The 18019-nt window shown below is 27.7% G+C and overlaps 1 protein-coding gene across 1 annotated transcript in view; it reads left to right on the forward strand.

Moving 5' to 3' along the window:
• The first annotated feature begins 779 nt into the window (after positions 1-779).
• Positions 780-18019, forward strand: part of LOC107449611 (dachsous cadherin-related 1) — a 132778-nt gene continuing 115538 nt past the window's right edge. Inside the window, exon 1 of the mRNA XM_043044027.2 lies at positions 780-1178. The gene's annotated coding sequence lies outside the window, so the exon portion shown is untranslated. The remainder of the gene's footprint in view (positions 1179-18019) is intronic.

Genomic DNA, 18019 nt, shown 5'->3' on the forward strand with positions numbered 1-18019 from the left:
ACCAAAGAAATTTATTTTTATCTCTCGAGATGTTTATTCTATTTGCTCCCGCTTAAGTTGTTATACAAAGTAACTGATAGATAAATAGATAATGATTGATTAGATGTTGCCATATTCACTTAATATTTTTATCGAAATTTTTGAAAATGAAGAAACTTAATGAAAGAGAAAGAAATATCTACCTATATTTGATATCTACCTGCCAGTTACCTATAGGAATTGTCCTATAAGTCTCTTTAACGAGTAAAATTACTTCATGAAATTTTAAAACTCTTTAAAAATGTTTCATTTTCAAATTTAATTTTTAATTAAAAATTTTATTCAAAACTTTTTAAATCTTAAAAATATGTAAAGTTTTTTTTATTTTGTACCAGTTTAAAAAAATTCTTTTTACGGCTTATTAATTTAAAAACTGATGAAAACAAAACCATACTTTGGAAGTTTTAGTAAGGATAAATAATAAAAATCTATTCACTCCTTTTTCTACTCCCAATAATTAAATAATACAATTTAGATTTTACCGAAGTTTTTTTTAAAACTTTAAAAAAAAATAATTTTCTTTGTTATCCAATCCGCCAACAATTCGACATATTTATTCAAACGCAATTTGAAAAACCCGCAAATGATGGTGTCGGAAAATATTCTCAAAAATTGACAACCTTCCTAACAAAGTAAGCTCCCCACCTGTTCGGGGAGGCATCCATAAAAAAAGAAAAGAGAATAGAAGAAAAGGAATACCTTTGGAAAGAAGCATTCCCTGCCGAACAAATTCGCTGACCAATAGGAAAAGTGAACAGGCGGGTCGCCCAGACGGCGCTCCCTCCAAAAAGTTATACCCCCCCTCCTGGAAAGAACTTTTTCAAGTTTTTAGATGAGGAATAGCGTAAGAGGAGTGTGTGGCCGCTGAGTGATTCTGTGATTGTCAACATCAAAAGAGTTTCTCTTGGAGATATTATATCGTCTGCTTTTTTGAAAATTGTGGAATTTCTTTGGATTAGAAGCGATTGTTACCTTGTGTGTTGGATTGTTTTAAGAATTTAAAGGAAGGAATCATGGAAAATCTTTACGTAGGCCCTTCTTGAAAGAGCCTCAAGGCAAGAGTCCAACTGGTAGCCGACGATGTTAGGCTTATCGGACCTGTTTTAGTGCCGTTGAAGAGGGAATGAATGCTGCTGCAGGTAAAGATATAAATATTTCCCTTTTATTTTGCTCTAAATGCATCTTTCTCGATAAATTCACAAACATTTTTCTTTAAAAATAATCTGAAGTTCGAAAAATCTTTTAAATAATTGGACTTGAGGCAAGCTATTAATTTTTTTTAAATGAAATTTCAGTAAAAAAGAAGGAAAAAAAAAAGAGTTTTTAAATGATTCTCCGTTTTCAAAGCACTTACACTGGGGCATCTTATTTATATTAAATTAATAAATAAATAAAATATCGGCATTTATCCGAATGAAGAATACATGATATTTTAAGATAACACATTTTGAAAAATTAAATGACTGGTTTTACTGATATAGATAAGAAAAAAAAGAAGAAAAAAACAATTCAGATTTAAAATAACTTAGCTTTCTGAAAGGCAAGCAAAAGTAGCAATGCTTTAACAAAATGGGACCTTTTCTTTTATACATTAGGATTGCTTTAATTTTTACTAACATACCTAACTCAACAAACAAGACAGGCTAAAAACTCACATATCAGTAAAACTGTCACTTGCTTATTACATGTTTGCATGCTGAAAGCCTACTGAGTTCATTATTTGTTAACATAGTGGTTTTATTTAAGAGACAGAATATTAACCAAATCTTATATGCAGACAATTAAAATGAAAGCTTCTCAATATTGCTTTATACGTTAATTAGTTAACTTTTTTTTTCTTTGTCTAATGAAAAAGTTGCAAAAGTTATAAGTCTTTGATGAAGGTCTATTTTAAATCCAAATATCTCCATTAAAAATTAAGGGATGGTAATATTTATGATTTTTGTTAAAAGATATCCCATATAGGTTTAAACTCGGCCAAAATGTTTTTTTTTTCCTGTGGTGTTAATGCAATAGAATTTAACGTATTATTCTATTTAGATGACAGATCTCATGTGCTAATAATTAAATTGAACGCTATTTTTTAATACTATTTTGTGCGTTAAAAGTAGTGTAAAGATTATAAGTCTCTGATGAACACGCTTTCCAATTTTAATTGTGTTCTTTAGAAATTAAGGGTTGAAATTATTTATGGTTTTTCATAGAAGCTATCTAAATGGTAACTCAGCCAAATGTTTTTTTTTTTTTTTTCGTGTATGCAATAGAAATAATTTTTGTTAGTTAAAGCGCGCATTCATTAAAATTCTTTTTTTTCTTCCATTAAATTAAAATAACAATAATTCTTTTTAACTTTGAAACGTTTTATATCTAAAATACTTTGCATACTTTTCTTATTTAGAAAAAATTTGCTACTTTCTATTATTTTACGTTAAAAAAAAAAGCTTGCATTCATTCATATAACTACTTTGCAATATAATCGATTATTATGTTCTTGATAATCTATGTTTGAATATTATTTTTCTTTATCAGTAGGGGGAAAAATAGAATATCTTCAGGTATTTTATTCTTGAAAAACTTTCATCTTCATTCTACAAACTCTTGTCTGTCAAACATGGAAGTTAGAAAACATAATTAGGCAGATTATGTTGTCACATAATTTAAACTATGTGTTAACATTGTATGCATTAGTAGGGGACAAACCAAGCGTGAATTAAAATCTATTATATGAAATCATCATGTTTAAAATCGTTCTTGCATTTTTTGCTGAATTTCTTTCCGTTGATAAAAAAAAGAGAGAAAAGAAATTTTTTTTCTTTTCAAAATGACACTAAAGTAAAATTTTATTTGGCTACACATTTCGTTGAATTTTGAGATTCTTGATGAAAAACAAGAGAATTTTTTTTCTTTCTTTTTAATCTTCAATGGATTATATTGTTTTTAAGTTTTTTTTTCTTGGAAAAAAAACGTGTCTTGTGCATTATGCTTGGAAGAAAAACAACAACTTTCAATAAGAGAAATAAGATTGAAAGAATAAATGAAATGAGAAAATTTTGAACTCGAAATATTTTTTTACTTTTAATAAAATCATTTTAGCTTACGATTTTTAGAATCTTCTAAGTATTTAATAGTTCATATTCTAATATTTTAACTTAAAGAAGAAAAAAAAAAAGAAAATATGGAATTAGTGTCAGCTTGTATATGTTATTGTGATAGCTACACTATGTTAGATTGGATTCATCAGACGATAATTTAAAAGAGTAACAAATGAGAACTGGAAGTAAAAAGAAGTAATTAAATTTATTTACTTAAGAAGCAAAGATTAACTATTCTCTCTAAATTAATAGATAATTTTTGCGTAAAGACTCATTTATTTTATTTCAACTTTCAAAAAAATTTAGTGTTTATTTTGTTACGAAAAGTTACGTTTAGTTGTTATGTTTTTTAGTTAAGTTATTACGTTTTTTTAAACAGTGTCATCAATTGACCGCATTTCAAATCAGTCACCAAACGAAAAATTTAAATTTTTTAACTGCATAATCAACTAGCTGCATTTTAAATCAGTTTCTAAATGTTAATTTCTTTTTTAACATTATCATCAATCGACTGCATTTCTAATCAGTTTCTAAATGTAATATTTTTTAACAATGTAATCAATTGACCGCATTTCTAACCAGTTTCCAAATGCACATTTTTTTAACAGTGCAATCAATTGACTGCAATTCTAATGACAAGAAATGATTAAAAGAAATAAGAAGTCTAAGTATTGATGTTCGTGTCGCACAAAAATTACCGCCAGGGGAACGCAGATGAGTGAAAACAGAAAAATGGTCTCGTAAAGAATTCCTTTGCGCGGGTCACTAGAGGCCATTTCGAGTCGATTCCGAACTTTTTCACTTCAAGGTTGCAGTTGAAGTTAAAGTCTTTTTTTTCCCCTCACTTTTTTTTCATCGTTGTTGTAGGAATTTTAATGAATACATATATCTTATGATTTTTCTTACTTGATAATTGTTTTTTTTTCTGTGTTAGAATTAGTTCCAACTGCTGAATTGTACTCAAAAATTCATTTCAATTTTTTTGTTCCAAATATTTTTTCCCTCGGGAATTTACATTTTATAGGAGTTCTAGTAATGAAGATGAAACGTTGAAAAATAGGGTTGATTTTGCCAAATACCAAATGTTATTTGTGATCGGTAAATAAATTATATGACATTTAAGCTAAATTGAAGTTAATTGATAAATTAATATTGAGTTGTAGTTAAATTGAGTTTAGAAACAAAAACACCGCGAAGTGTTTAAAAATCATTTAAAAATATTATTTATAACCAAAAAATCCAACAAAAACAATGAGCATAAGCAAAACCTTTTAGTCACACAATTTATGAAATGAAAAGTAAATCAAAATCTTCCTTAAATGTTTCTTTAAGAATACACTTATACTTCATCATACATTCATCTGAAATGTGTAAATTTTTTCTCACATAAATTTTTTTTTTTATAGGTCGTTATTATTTCTCAACAATAATTCGAAAATAAAAGATTATAAATGATATTTTAAATTGTAAACTAACTAAATTTTAGAAAAGTACGACTACGTAAGAAAGGAAGAACTTCCCTCCACTTCAAATTCTTCTTCCCAAATTTACCAGCCTCACTATTTATTAGTTTTGCTGCTCCAGTAAAAAAATTAAATTTTTTACAAAAAAAAGGGGGGGGCAGTGATAAGTAGATTTGTCCTCGACAGGAGGGTGAAACATATACGAAGGAAAGGTAGAAAATAAACATTTTATTTCAATTTTTTATATTTTTTTATCCTATGTAAAAAGGTCTTTCTTGTGTGAAGTGAGACGCATGACACCTTACTACATATTTACTGTTGTGACGCATAGTTGCTGAATAATTTAAATAAATTACTTTCGTCAATCGATTATCATTTATTAAAGATGAGGGAAATTCAGTAGAAAATTATAAAAATATTTTTATTCCATTGCCTTTTCTTCTTAAAAAAATTTATTTTTTATTCTTAAACAAAATACATTATTACATGCTTAATATAATTCAAATATTTTCTTTTATGGGCAATAAATCATGCAGAATAGATTCTTTGTATACCTAAGTTTGTTTTCATTGAAAATCAGTGAAAAACAGTTTTTATTGAACTTAGTGATTCTCTTTCATGTGAATTTTAGATGAAAAATTTTGTTGAAAGTTACTGGCAAATTAAAAATTGTAATAAATAATTATCTGAAGAAATTTTCATATACATATCAAACAGCTATATTATGTTTAAAAAGATTGCACGAAAAAAAAATTATTGTCTTTTTTATTGTTATTTTAAACAAGAGTTAAAAATAAGTACTTATTCTGTGATGTTTATGCTCTGATACTTACTAGTCATAATTTTGTTCCGTAAACTTTTTTTTAAACTAATTTTATTCATCAGAATTATTTTTATGAAATAATTTTATTCCACAGAATTATTTTTGTGAAAAAATTTTTCATGAAATAATTTTACTTGAAAGAATTACTTAAATTTTATTTGACGAGACTTTTTAAGCAATAATTTTATTAAAAAGGCAAGTTAAAATTGCAGTTACTGAACTATTAAACATATACAATTTTTTTATTACCTTCGAAATATTCTGTTAGTATGATCCTCATTTTATGAACTGTTCATGTAATTTAGTAAAAGGAATTATTAAGTTCAAACTAATTCATGAATTCAATTTAAAAAAGAAAAATTTTGATTTTGAATTTTGTAATAAATGAAGCTCGCTATGCCTCAGGCCACAATATCATTTTCTTTTTTTATTCACTTAAAATGAATGTAACAAATATAATTAATCATTTTAAATATGTATCATAATTACGAACGTCTATGTGTCATTGTATGATTGTGTCATATCATATGATTTCATGACTTCTTTTTTTTTCTAAAAAAAATATTCCATTTGTTTGAAATTCAATCATTCTTGTGTCAAAGAATGTTAAGGGTCATTTGATTTATTCTCATAAAACTAGAGGTATTGTTCCTCATACTATAAGTAATTTTACAAGAATTCGTTAATAAACAATTGTTAATTTTAATAATTGTTAATTTTAAATTCGGATTTCCCTTTTTTAGTTATAATACTTTTCAGTTTACTATCTTGCTCATTACAAAAACAAAAAAAAAAAATAATAATAATTTTTTGCTACAAAAACCGAACGGTCGTTGTAGGTCACAAATCTAGACTCGTTTTACAGATATTGTTTTAAACTTTATCTTTTAAAATTTAAATCTGTTAGTAAAACGATTTGACCAAAAAGGTACAAAGATCAAATCAGATTCATTTGATTTTTGCATTGTATTATCTCTTTTGTAAAAAGATATTTTAGCTCATTGATTTAGTATGATGAAGAGAGTCCAATGTGATTGAGATAAAAGAAATAATTTATAGCAATTTATTTTTTAATCGCCTTGTTATTGCAAAACATAATCTTAACTTTTTGTTTCCATATGAAGACAATGTGTAATAATAATAATTTCTGTAGATATCACTTTTGAAAGAGCTACATTAATGTTGGCGTCTTCTTATCTCGTCTAATTGCTAATTGGCGAACATCTTTTCGAATAATATCTTGATGAAAAATGTCAACAAAAAAAATTAAAATTTGAGTCTTCCACGAAATTATTAGCGAAAAGCGGAAAAAAGTGTATCTTTTAAGTTTAACATTCATTGCTTAGAGATATTCGAGCCAAAGTATTAAAAATAAATAAATAAGAAATCGAAGACATCGAGTAATAAATTATATCTTTTAGTCATCTTTTCACATTACATTCGCCTAACTTTGAAAAGTGAGAGAAGTTAAGAGATAAGACTTCAGTGGGCAAATACCTTAGGGTAAATTCAAATAATATATGAAATCCTTAAATTTAGTTACTTTATAATTTTAATCTACTCCGTTAAACACAATGACAACAATATTCATACGATGTAGTTTGGGTATAAAAACTATGTCATTTTTTTTTTAAAAATCGATAAATTCTTTAATTTATTCAAAAAATTCTCTTTTTTTAATTAAATAAAAGAAAAAGCATTTTTATTAAAAAAAAACACACATTTTTTCAATAATACAAACGTTGAGTGCTTCAGCTTCAAGCGTAATTTAAAGACAGAAAAATAATATTTACCTGATTATATAGTCTTGATTACCTGATTATATAGTCTGAAGTCTTGAACAGTTAATTCTAAATCATTAAACGCCCAACAAAATTGGAAACTAAGGTGTGGTAAGATGCTCGCAATCCATGAAATTTTGATTTTAATTTCTTGAGGAAACAAAGATATTTTCTACAATGTCAATAAAAAATTGCATCGTTGCATCTTTACTAAAACTTAAGACATTCAAAGTATAATTGGATCAAAACCTACCGAATATTCAGCTATGAGAGAGAAGAATAAGATTTTTTGTTCAATAGATCTGAAAATAACGACTCGCCCCGTGACGCTTCGACAAAGAAAAGTGACGACTTAAATTAAATAAATAACCGGTCACTTTTTCCCATCGCTTCCTTTAAAAATCGTTTAATGATAAAAGAACAATAATATAAAAAGAGACTGGAGAACAGAATTTTTATTAAAATGCCCAATGCCACCATTCAAAATTTCGATCTTTCAGAACCCATCAATTTGTGGTACAAAGGTGCAGGTGTAGAAGCTTTAGCAATTCCCATATTTCAAAGTTGTAATGTATACATTAAATGTATTTTGCCTCTTCAAATGTTTTTACATAAAGTTCTATCGAGTTAGTATGCTTAGCTGAATTTTGTCTCACAGTAATAATATTTTTATTGTTGAATTAAATTTTTATAGCCGTAGATTATTTCTAATGTGATTTTCTTTTAAAAAATTAATGAAATTAGATAAAAAAAAAAGAAGAAGAAAAAGCAATACGCTGCTATTAAATGAAAAGGACCTGTCGATATCGGTCATCGATTTGTTAAGTTTGAAGAAAAAGTGGATATTAAGTCATTGTCTACCGATCACTGGCTACTAGTTGAAAATTTAAATTTTCTGATCTACAGTCCAGTCTTGATGTTTTCTTGAAGTAGTACAAAACTGGCGTTCCTGAAGTACAAAATTGGGAGGGGGGGAGGGTAAGAAATAAAATATAAATACTGCAAACACTATTTGAATACTACTTCTTCAGTGTTGTGCTTAGCGAAGAAATGTTTGAAAAATCGAGCGTTTGGAGAAAAAAAGATCAATATTCCCGATGTCTCATCATCACATTTTAAATTTCGAGATCAATTTTTGATTTAAAAGCAGAATCAAGTATAAGATTTAAACTTACGAGATTTTCTAAGATTTAAGCTAACATCACATGCAATTAGCAAAAATTGTTTCAAAAAATTGAGATTGATGGCCTAATAAAATGATAATGGCGTCGAAGATGTTGCTATGCAATCGTTCCTATGCAATTGCCAAATCCAAAATTTATCTTCCTGAAACAGACTATAAAGAATTCTTGTAATTGTGCTTGATATTTATAGAATTTTTCACACCAAACAAAATATCCTTCAAAGGTAAAAAAGAAAAAAAAAATCTTCTATAGGTGCATTATGCAAGTGTATGTCAAAGGTTTTCTACTCTCTAAAAACGCTTATTTTTAGTAATGGGTTTCCATACACAACCATTTATTTAAACATTTAGATTGATGCTCCAAATGCTGCATTAGCTATCTTTTGGAGCATTGAGCATGAATTTAAACTAAGGGTAACCAATGCTTTAATTAGTTTAGAAAAAATTGGTTGAAGAAATAATAAAGTAGATGACCAAGTTTTTAAACCACTTGTGGAACAAAAACGTAAAAACAACGTGAATAAAGCACAAATAGAGTACAGATATGGACACATTATAGTTTCTAGTTACGGTTTTATAAACAAGAATTTTTAACTCCAAATGGGCACAAATAACTATAAAATATCTTAACATTATTAAAATAAACAAATAAAATACAATTTTTCTACAAAGTAAAAGAAATTTGTTTTTGCTTTTTAGAATTCACATTTTTATCAATGAAGTAGTATTTAAAGTATTATTATTGACTATTTTTAGTTAGTTGAAAAAGTTAGATTTTTTTCTCCATTCAATATATTTTCTGTAATTTTGCTCCTCGCGTCTCACTGTTTTTTTTTTTAAATATAAATTTTTGTGAAAGGTTTACATAAACTTCATATTCAAACGAGGATTTTAAAAAAAAAAATATTTCTTAAGAATTGTTTTATTGGAAAGATGATGACAAAACTTTTTCTTGTGGTTTAAGTGCATCGAACAGCATCATTTTTCCAAAAAAGGATTCAAAAGTAATGTTTCTCACATTTTTCTCAAACACATCTTAAAAGTGAAACATAATATATATATATATATATATANTATATATATATATATATACACACACACAATTTTATAGGATACATCAATGTATTTTAAAATGAAACTACACAATTTATAAAAGTCATTAAGAAATTTTATATCGGTGTAAATAAAAAAAAATCTATAAAAGTTTTCCTTTCATAAGGTCCCGTGTCCTCTTAAAACAATTTTTTCTGTTGAATGCTTCAAATGTAATGTATTGACCGAGAATGCTGTCGAATTAGAGAATTGCATGTACTGCATATGTTTATCTAAAATGGTCTCTTTAACGGACCATGAAATTGATCAATAGGGATACACAGATTGGTATCGCACATGCGCAACAAACCAAGAAAACGGTCCATTCAATTCTTTTTTCTTTCCAGATAAGAAAATACATAAATTACTCTCTCTCTCTCACTCTATTTTATTGTTGTTTGCTTCTCCTTTAGACGCACGAAAGCGTCAACCAGAGCAATAAAATTTCAATGTTAACAAAATACTGAGTAATTGTAAATCATTTTAAAGATTTAACAATCTATTTGAATAACAAATGGAATTAAATTTTAAATTGTGTTTTTAAAAGAAGCCTTGTCATTTGCTTTAATTTTACTTTCAATCTGTAGTCATCTCATTTTAAGACCTTCAGGATTCAATTCAATTAAAAGATGTCTCTTTGCAAAAAATAACATTTTCGTATCGCTTATGAAATTGTAATTAACTTATTAAATAAACTTATTGAATAACTTATTAAATAAGTAAATTAACTTATTAAATATGTTTCACTATATTAAATTTTGTTGAGTAAAAATTTATCTGTTTAAACGGAACAATTGAAGTATTAAATGATCACTTAAGCAACTAACGTGTTGATTTCATAGGTTGTAACAAGGGATAGAAAAAATCTGGAATTTTTTTTATTTTTAAATTATATTTGCTTGATTTAAATTGGATTTTTTTTTATTTAAAGTAGATTTTTTCAATTTTTCTTTATTTACCAATCAAAACATCTGATAAAATGTCTGTTAATATATATTATAGTTGATATTTCTTACAAAAATGGTTAAAGTCATTATTTAATTATTAAAAACTGATACATAAAATCAAAAATATTGCTAAAGATTAAAAGACTATTTTTCAATAAGATATCTAATGACGAGTAAATTAATTAATTAATTTAAATCAGAAAACACTTGCTAAGAAAAACTACTTTAAATTACTCTGGGTAGATTAACTCTTGCGATACACAATCTATTTATTTAATAAGTTTTAAAAGCATTTCATTTATATAGGCATAAAATTAAATGGGTTGCTACGAAATTATTTTACATACATTTAGTGAGATATTATAATTTAAAGCTTTATTCAACTCTTCTCTACGTTTAGTCTCTATTTTTTTAATTTTATTTTGAAATATAATAATTTACATGCATATCTATTTCATTATTTCTTAGTATGAAATCTTCAGAATCAATGAAATAAGATTTTAAAAAAATCACCCCCCCCCCGCCGATTATTGTATTTTTTTTATCATATTCTGAAAAAAATAAGTTTTATCCATTTCATTATTTATCCCTTTCACTAGTTCGTGGTCAGCGAAATAAAACTTTAAAAAAATCTCCCCCTAAATAATGTATTTTTTGATTATATTGCATAAAAAATGTTTCATACTTAAATATTCTTAGAAAAAAATAAATTTATTAAAAATTTTTTCAAAAAAATCAATGTTTATTTGAATCAATGCTTCTTTTTAATGAAATAATGAAAGGTATATTCATTTAAATTTAATAATTTACATTTATATGATTTTTGGTAAAAAACTTTATTATTATTGAAATCAGAATTTAAAAAAAATCCCACTCTAAAGAATGTATCTAATAAATTATATTATACAAAAAATATTTTATACTTAAATTAATATTTAAAAAAAAATTGAGTTTGTTAAAATTATTGGGACTTAAAAATTTTCTTTAAATCAATGATTTATTTTTAAAAAAGTCAAGTGATTTGAATTGCGATTTTAATCAGGATTTAAATCATGCCAACCCTGATAACAGCACAAACGTACATAACAATAATCTTCTTCACCAAAAATTCTCTTAAGTATATTATTATAATTTTTTTTTTTTTTTTTGCACAGTTGGAAAAATATGGCTTATTTTTAAAATTCTCTCAGCCCTTCATAAGCTCACATGTATGAAATAATTTTATATGGTTGGCAACCGTTTATTTTGTTTCAAAATTTTTATTCAAAAAATAGTGGAAGCAGAAACAGTTCTTCATCTTCGAAACAGGCGATAATAAGAGCATACGCGGCACTTTTCGGTGTCTCCGCGGAATTACGCTTTTCTTGCATGATTTCAATCAAAAAACTTGATGAACAATTATAAAGTTGGCAAAATTTGATATGTTGAGCTGGCGGACCATCTATAAATTGTAAAAAAAGTGATTGAAATGGTCTATTCTACCTGATTTGTTGTTTCAGAATTTTTAGTAATTTTGAATAATTTTATAACTTTAATTATTAAATTTTCTTATTATAAAACTTGGTGGTAGTTGTCATTAATAAACTTAATTACTATTCTTATAAGAGGAAATCTAATTTTGCATGCTGGAAATAGGTTGCTGAAAAAATTCGAATGGATCTCTTTGTACAATTTTTAAAAATGATTTGACTATAATTGACTAGTAATCACAAACATTTTTTAAATTGCGAATTGAGGGGTCTATTTAACAGTTTTTTAAATGTTTAGATGCATTCAAAATGAGTGAAATGTTTCGATTAAAAGAATTGCGCTCCTTTTATTAAATAACAAACCAAATTTGTAAATTTAAGCACTATTAAAACCATCAAACTTTCACCGAAGAAGAAAAAAATTCCAATTCAGAAATGATTCAATAAGTAAAGAGATTTTAAAGCAGCTAATAAATAGACTTCAAATATAGTTGCGAAATACGTTTGTAGTAGTTATTTTTTTAAATTTACTTTATATTTTATTTGATATAAAACTATTTATTGTAGTTTAATTTATTGTTAAAGTTGTTTTATGAAAACATTTTTATAAAATTTTGCGCATCTGAACAAGGTTTTTTCTTTTTCTTTTAATCATCTTGTTGAAGGTGCTATGGCGTGTTAATAAGTGTTAATAAGTTATTTAATAGGATTCACTTTTATTTTAAGCGCTATAGAAACAACTCTCATCCTGTTAAGAATACTTTTTAACAAGTATTGCATAACACTCATATACAATTGAATTTTGATTTTTATACCGTGCAATTACTTAGCTTTGATAATTCAATTTCCTTCTTCAACAAATAGTGTTTACTTAATTTCACTTGTGCCTTTAATGAAGTCCTACTATGACTATTCATTTCTAGGATTGATCTAAGAATTTAATAAATTATTGTGCGCATTATTATATAGCTATTTAATATGTTTCGAAGTTACCCTCACTTGCCGTATAATGAACTCATGTACTCGGCCGCAAAAATTTCTAAAACAACATTTTGGGCCAGGATAGTCTGGTTGGTAGGGGCACTAGGCCCATGTCCAAGGGGTCGTAAGTTCCATCCCCGCCGGGCGAAGACTCCCCGTTTAGTAAATGGTGATTGGCGCACGTTAAATCTGCCTAGTCACAAAGTCCTCCTTGTTTCCATAACAAATTATACCTCTAGGGGTACTGATCCAGGAGATTTCTAGTCTTCTAGATGGGTTCAAAATTAAAAGGCTACGGAACATTAATAGTCATAAACCCAAAACTGAGTCGGCTGTTCAACGACGGTTATAAAATAAATAATTCCTATTACGTCATATATTTCAAGAGAGCTCTTTACTAAGGGAAAAAATTTTCATGGCTAATTTTCTTCAACTCACTTAATTTAAATGTAATATAAAATTTAAAGTATTGAAAAAGTAAGTCTAGATAAACCTAGAGAAAACTCTGAAGTTTCAAATGCCGATTTTTTTTATTTTCTTAAAACGTGAAAATCCAAACAAATTATTGCAATATGACTTCCCCACTGCATACTCCTAAGTAATTCTGCTATTAATTGGTTTGCTTATTGGCACAATAAAAAAATAATAATTTTCTTTTTCTTTTTTTTTTTAAAAAAAGAAGGTCCAGGGTTTCCACTACATCCGATACCAAAAAAATTGCTACAGGAAGAAGGTTTAACCCTTTGACGCAGATATTTATATAAGGAAAAATATATTTAGTATTTTTTTTATTGTAAACAGTCTAATAATTGCTAAAATGATTGCCAATAAAAACAGTCTAATAGTTGCTAAAAAAATTTGTTAGATTATCAGAATTATATTTGTACTAAAATTTAAAATTTAAAAAAAAAAGTAGTTCGAAAATCTTTCCTCATTCATGTTCAAGATTTTATCAGTAAATGATTATGCAAATTAAAGGAATTTCAAAGATGAATTACTGTTTCGATTGCTCTGGTGTATAGTTTCCTGACTAATCGAATTTTCAGTGTCTAATTTCTCTGGAATTATTCGACTGATTTTGCTCAAATTTTGTATTTTGCCATATAAAATTACGTTCTTTGAAATGATGCAAAAAATTCTATACCTTACAATTAAAAATTTTTAATCATTCTTAAATAAAATATCAGAAATAATAAATATTCACAAAAAGTTATTTTTTGGATGGAATTATCTTTCAATAAACAAATTTTATAATTGTGTGCAAATTTTTTTTCATTCCTTAAAAAAGTTCTCGAGATATAGCGAAATACGCAAAAAGTAAAATTAACATTAAGGGTCCAAACTTTGGAGCTCTATCCTGACCAAACTATTGGGACCATGTTTCCCAGATTTTTCTCTATATTTCGGGGATGAGGAATCCAAATCCGTCGGGAAAAAAAAGGTAGGGGAGAGGGGGGCACATGTGAACATGGTATGTTTTACCAATATGATTCGAAATAAAAAGTCCTGAAACATTTTCAATAGATGGTAGCATTAGTCCTACCTCTCTGCAAAACTTTCAGAACAATGAGTCATTTTGTTGTTCTACTCGTATTCTAACAATTTCTTTGTATCAGTTGGTGTTGTATATACTTTTATCACTCGCTTATTCAAGTGAAAACATAGTATAAATCAACTAATAAGCTAAAATTAACTATTGCAGACCATTATATGAACATTCAGGTAAGTTTATGACAATTATTTTTTTTTTACTCAATTAAAAATTCTTCATTTTTCAAGTTTGGTTTAAGAAAGATGATGGGGCACTTGTGAACAAAACATCTGGGGCAGATGTGAACAGTTTACATGTGCCCCTACATAGTATTAAGATTATTATCTTCATGATATTCTAAGTTTAAAAAATATGCATGCATTTAAAATTATTATTATTTAATTTTCCATTATTAATTTTTAATTTTCCATAATTAATTAATTAATTACTTGTTAATTTTTTCTTTTAAAATTTTTTTTAATTAAAAGGTTGGTCAACAATTTTGTGTTGTATAATGATTACAAGAAGCAAAAAGATATAATATTTTATTACTTAAAAAGTTAAGTTTAAAATAATTTTTAAAATACATTATTATTCTTAGTAGAAAACCTATTTTGCAAAAGCAATATATGTAACAATAATCTTTATTTAATAAAATATTCTTTATGCTGCATTGTCTTCTAAGTTTTGAATGAAAATGGGAAAAAAGCATGAAAGAGTATCAGAGAAGAAAGAAAAAGGCCCATTACAACTCCTAAGGAACATGAAGTTGCGAAAAACCCAATCGACGAAATTAACCCAATAAATTCACATAAACAAATAAACCCAATAAATTCACATAGTAAGCTACAACCCCTTCAGTATAAGGTGTATCTATATCTGTTGTATTAGAGATTTTTTTCTTTTAAATATGATGATTGGCTTGTGTTTTTAATCTTGTTCACATGTACCCCAGGCATGTTCACATGTGCCCCTATGGGGGGCACATGTGAACAATAGAACTCGTTTTTCTAAAATATCATAAAGTAAAGAAATTTTTTATTGAAATATCTCAAAAAATTCCATAAGACAAAAGAAAAGACTATTTAAACATATAGACTTCTTTACTGTGAGAAATTGATGATATTTTTTGAAAAATGAAGAAATAAAAAAAATTGTTCGCATGTGCCCCCCTCTCCCCTATGTTTATACAGAAGAAGTACTTTTTTGTGTCTGATTTCATAACATAAAATATCATCCGCACTTATTAATTAGCATAAGCTCGAAGGTCACCCCTTCGAGCCATTAAAATCAGGGTGGTCCGTTTTTTCTTAGGTGCACTGTACATCCAAGCACAGAAGCTCATTATTGCGAGTGAAGGTAACATTCAAAAATATTAAATTGGTATATAATTATTTGCATATTTCCATGAGCTATTAGATTAGTCCGGAAAAAAAAATAGTCACACTTTGTAGGCAGAAAATATTCATTTAGGTGATGTGGAATTTGCCTAGGATTTTTACCCCCCCCCCCCCNAGGATTTTTTCCCCCCCCCCCCACTTTTTTTCGAATGAATGTTGTAAAAGTCTTTAACGCGACATCCGAACGAGCATAACGCTGTGAAGAATACAGCCCTGGGGAAATGCAAGTGGTTTGTTTGTAAATTACTTTTTTTGATCATTTTTCCGGTAATAGTTTTTATCTTATTTGAGTTGCCAACCGGCCTGTGTAGGGGTTAGGGAACTGTCCTTGCATCAGAAAGGTTTTGGGTTCGAATTCCGGGCAAGGCATGAATGTTCTTTCCTTCTCTGTACTACCTTTCCTTACTGTGAGAGCAACGTTGCCCCACCTAATATGTTGCCCCTAAAAGAGTGGGCAACAAATCTGCCTGTATGACCTAGGTCATTATCCAGGTGGACATTGGAAAAAAAAAAATCTTATTTGAGTTTTGATTGAAAGTTCTCTAAGTTTAAGACTATTGGTAGTAGAAACAATGATTATCTCCGTAATAAAGCTTCGATAGTGCAAAATGTCTTTTTCTTAATTTTTATAAGCATCAATATTTTAATATCGACATTGTGTTTTATTTCATAATTTTTAGGTTTTCAAAAATAAAATTTAACTCGACACCTTATTGTATCTAAAAATGGAATTAGTGTTATGAATGTTCTGTTAATCGATATGCTTGAATTGGATCTGTATCACTATTATAAACAATTGATTTATAAGGAAGGAAGCAATAAAATTATTTTTCATACTAGTTTGATTGAGCGCTCTCGGTAAAAGTTTCACTCACTCTAGAGATATAGTCCTGAGTTCGATCCTGGATAAACAATCGGAATGTATCGGTAACAAGGTGTACGTTAAATTTGTTGTGGCTGAAAGTCCTTGCGTCGGTCGATAGTGTGAAAATTTGGAGAGAGAAGTACCAGCTGATTCTCCGTCCATGATATCTGGCTGGGATGAAAATTAATTAGCTTTTAATCATGGCCGTCAAAAATTAGAGACCTTAAAAATGGAGCAAGGTGCTTGATCATTTGCTCATTTGATTTTTGCGTATGTTATGACGATTTAATATTTGTTATGACATGATGTTTTGCATGTGAAATTATTTGTTGCTAATTATAATATTTTCTTACAAGAATTAAGATATTTTTTTTTTCTATTTTTCAATTATAATCCTAGGGGACAAAAATGTCTTCACATTTTTTTTTATTTCTTTGTGTTTTCTTACTTCAACAAGTAAAACTGTTTGCCTTAACAATTTTAAATAGCGTGTCCCTGATAGAATTAAATTTTTTTTATTCTTTTATTTCTTGTTTTATTTTGAGATAAATTGCATCGTTTAGTTGTATATACTTTATTGCTAAGTGAAAAAAAAAAGAAAAGAAAACTAACACTCTAGTTAGAAGAAAAATGTGAATGAGAAACCGAATTTTGTCGTAGTAATTAATGACTGTATTATTGATTTAGAGGTTGTATAATTTGCAACAGGTGCAACGTTTGATTTGGCGGTGAGCCATACATGCAAATGAACCTACTTTGTAATCCTTGGCCTATTAAAAACTATTTGAATGTCCTCGAGGCTTTCAGTTTTTGGCTAAATTTCGGGGACATTGCGCTCTCTCTCTGAGGAGTGGGAGACGAATTTCACAGGGACTTAACACTTGTGGACGCATTTTCTGTCAAAGTCAAGTGTCACCCCAAAAAGACCTGTTTGCGAGATTGCCCCGAGGGGACAAGGTATTGACGGCAGACAGTCTCTGAGACTTTCCAGCCGGTCTGTCAAATATCGAAATGCACTCCGACGTTCATTTTCTATGAAAACTGTTTTTTCGAATGCTGCTCTATCGCAACATGAAATAACGCTTTCTTTTTTTTTTAGAAAATAATATATTTTTATAATTGTTGTGAACTTCAAAACCGTTATTCATGACTGTTAAGTTTTATCTCTTGTAAGATGGCATCTAAATAAAAATTCAATATATATATATATATATATAATTGTTACCGGTTGAAAAAATGTCTTCGCTCTCGGAACTTCTGTGATCTTTTTAAGGAACCCTAAGAATCCGCGGAACACCATTTGGGTACCACTGCTTTATTATGATAAAATTACAACATTTATTCAAATTTTTA

Source organism: Parasteatoda tepidariorum, chromosome 2, assembly GCF_043381705.1.
Source record: "Parasteatoda tepidariorum isolate YZ-2023 chromosome 2, CAS_Ptep_4.0, whole genome shotgun sequence".
In the NCBI taxonomy this organism is placed as follows: domain Eukaryota; kingdom Metazoa; phylum Arthropoda; class Arachnida; order Araneae; family Theridiidae; genus Parasteatoda; species Parasteatoda tepidariorum.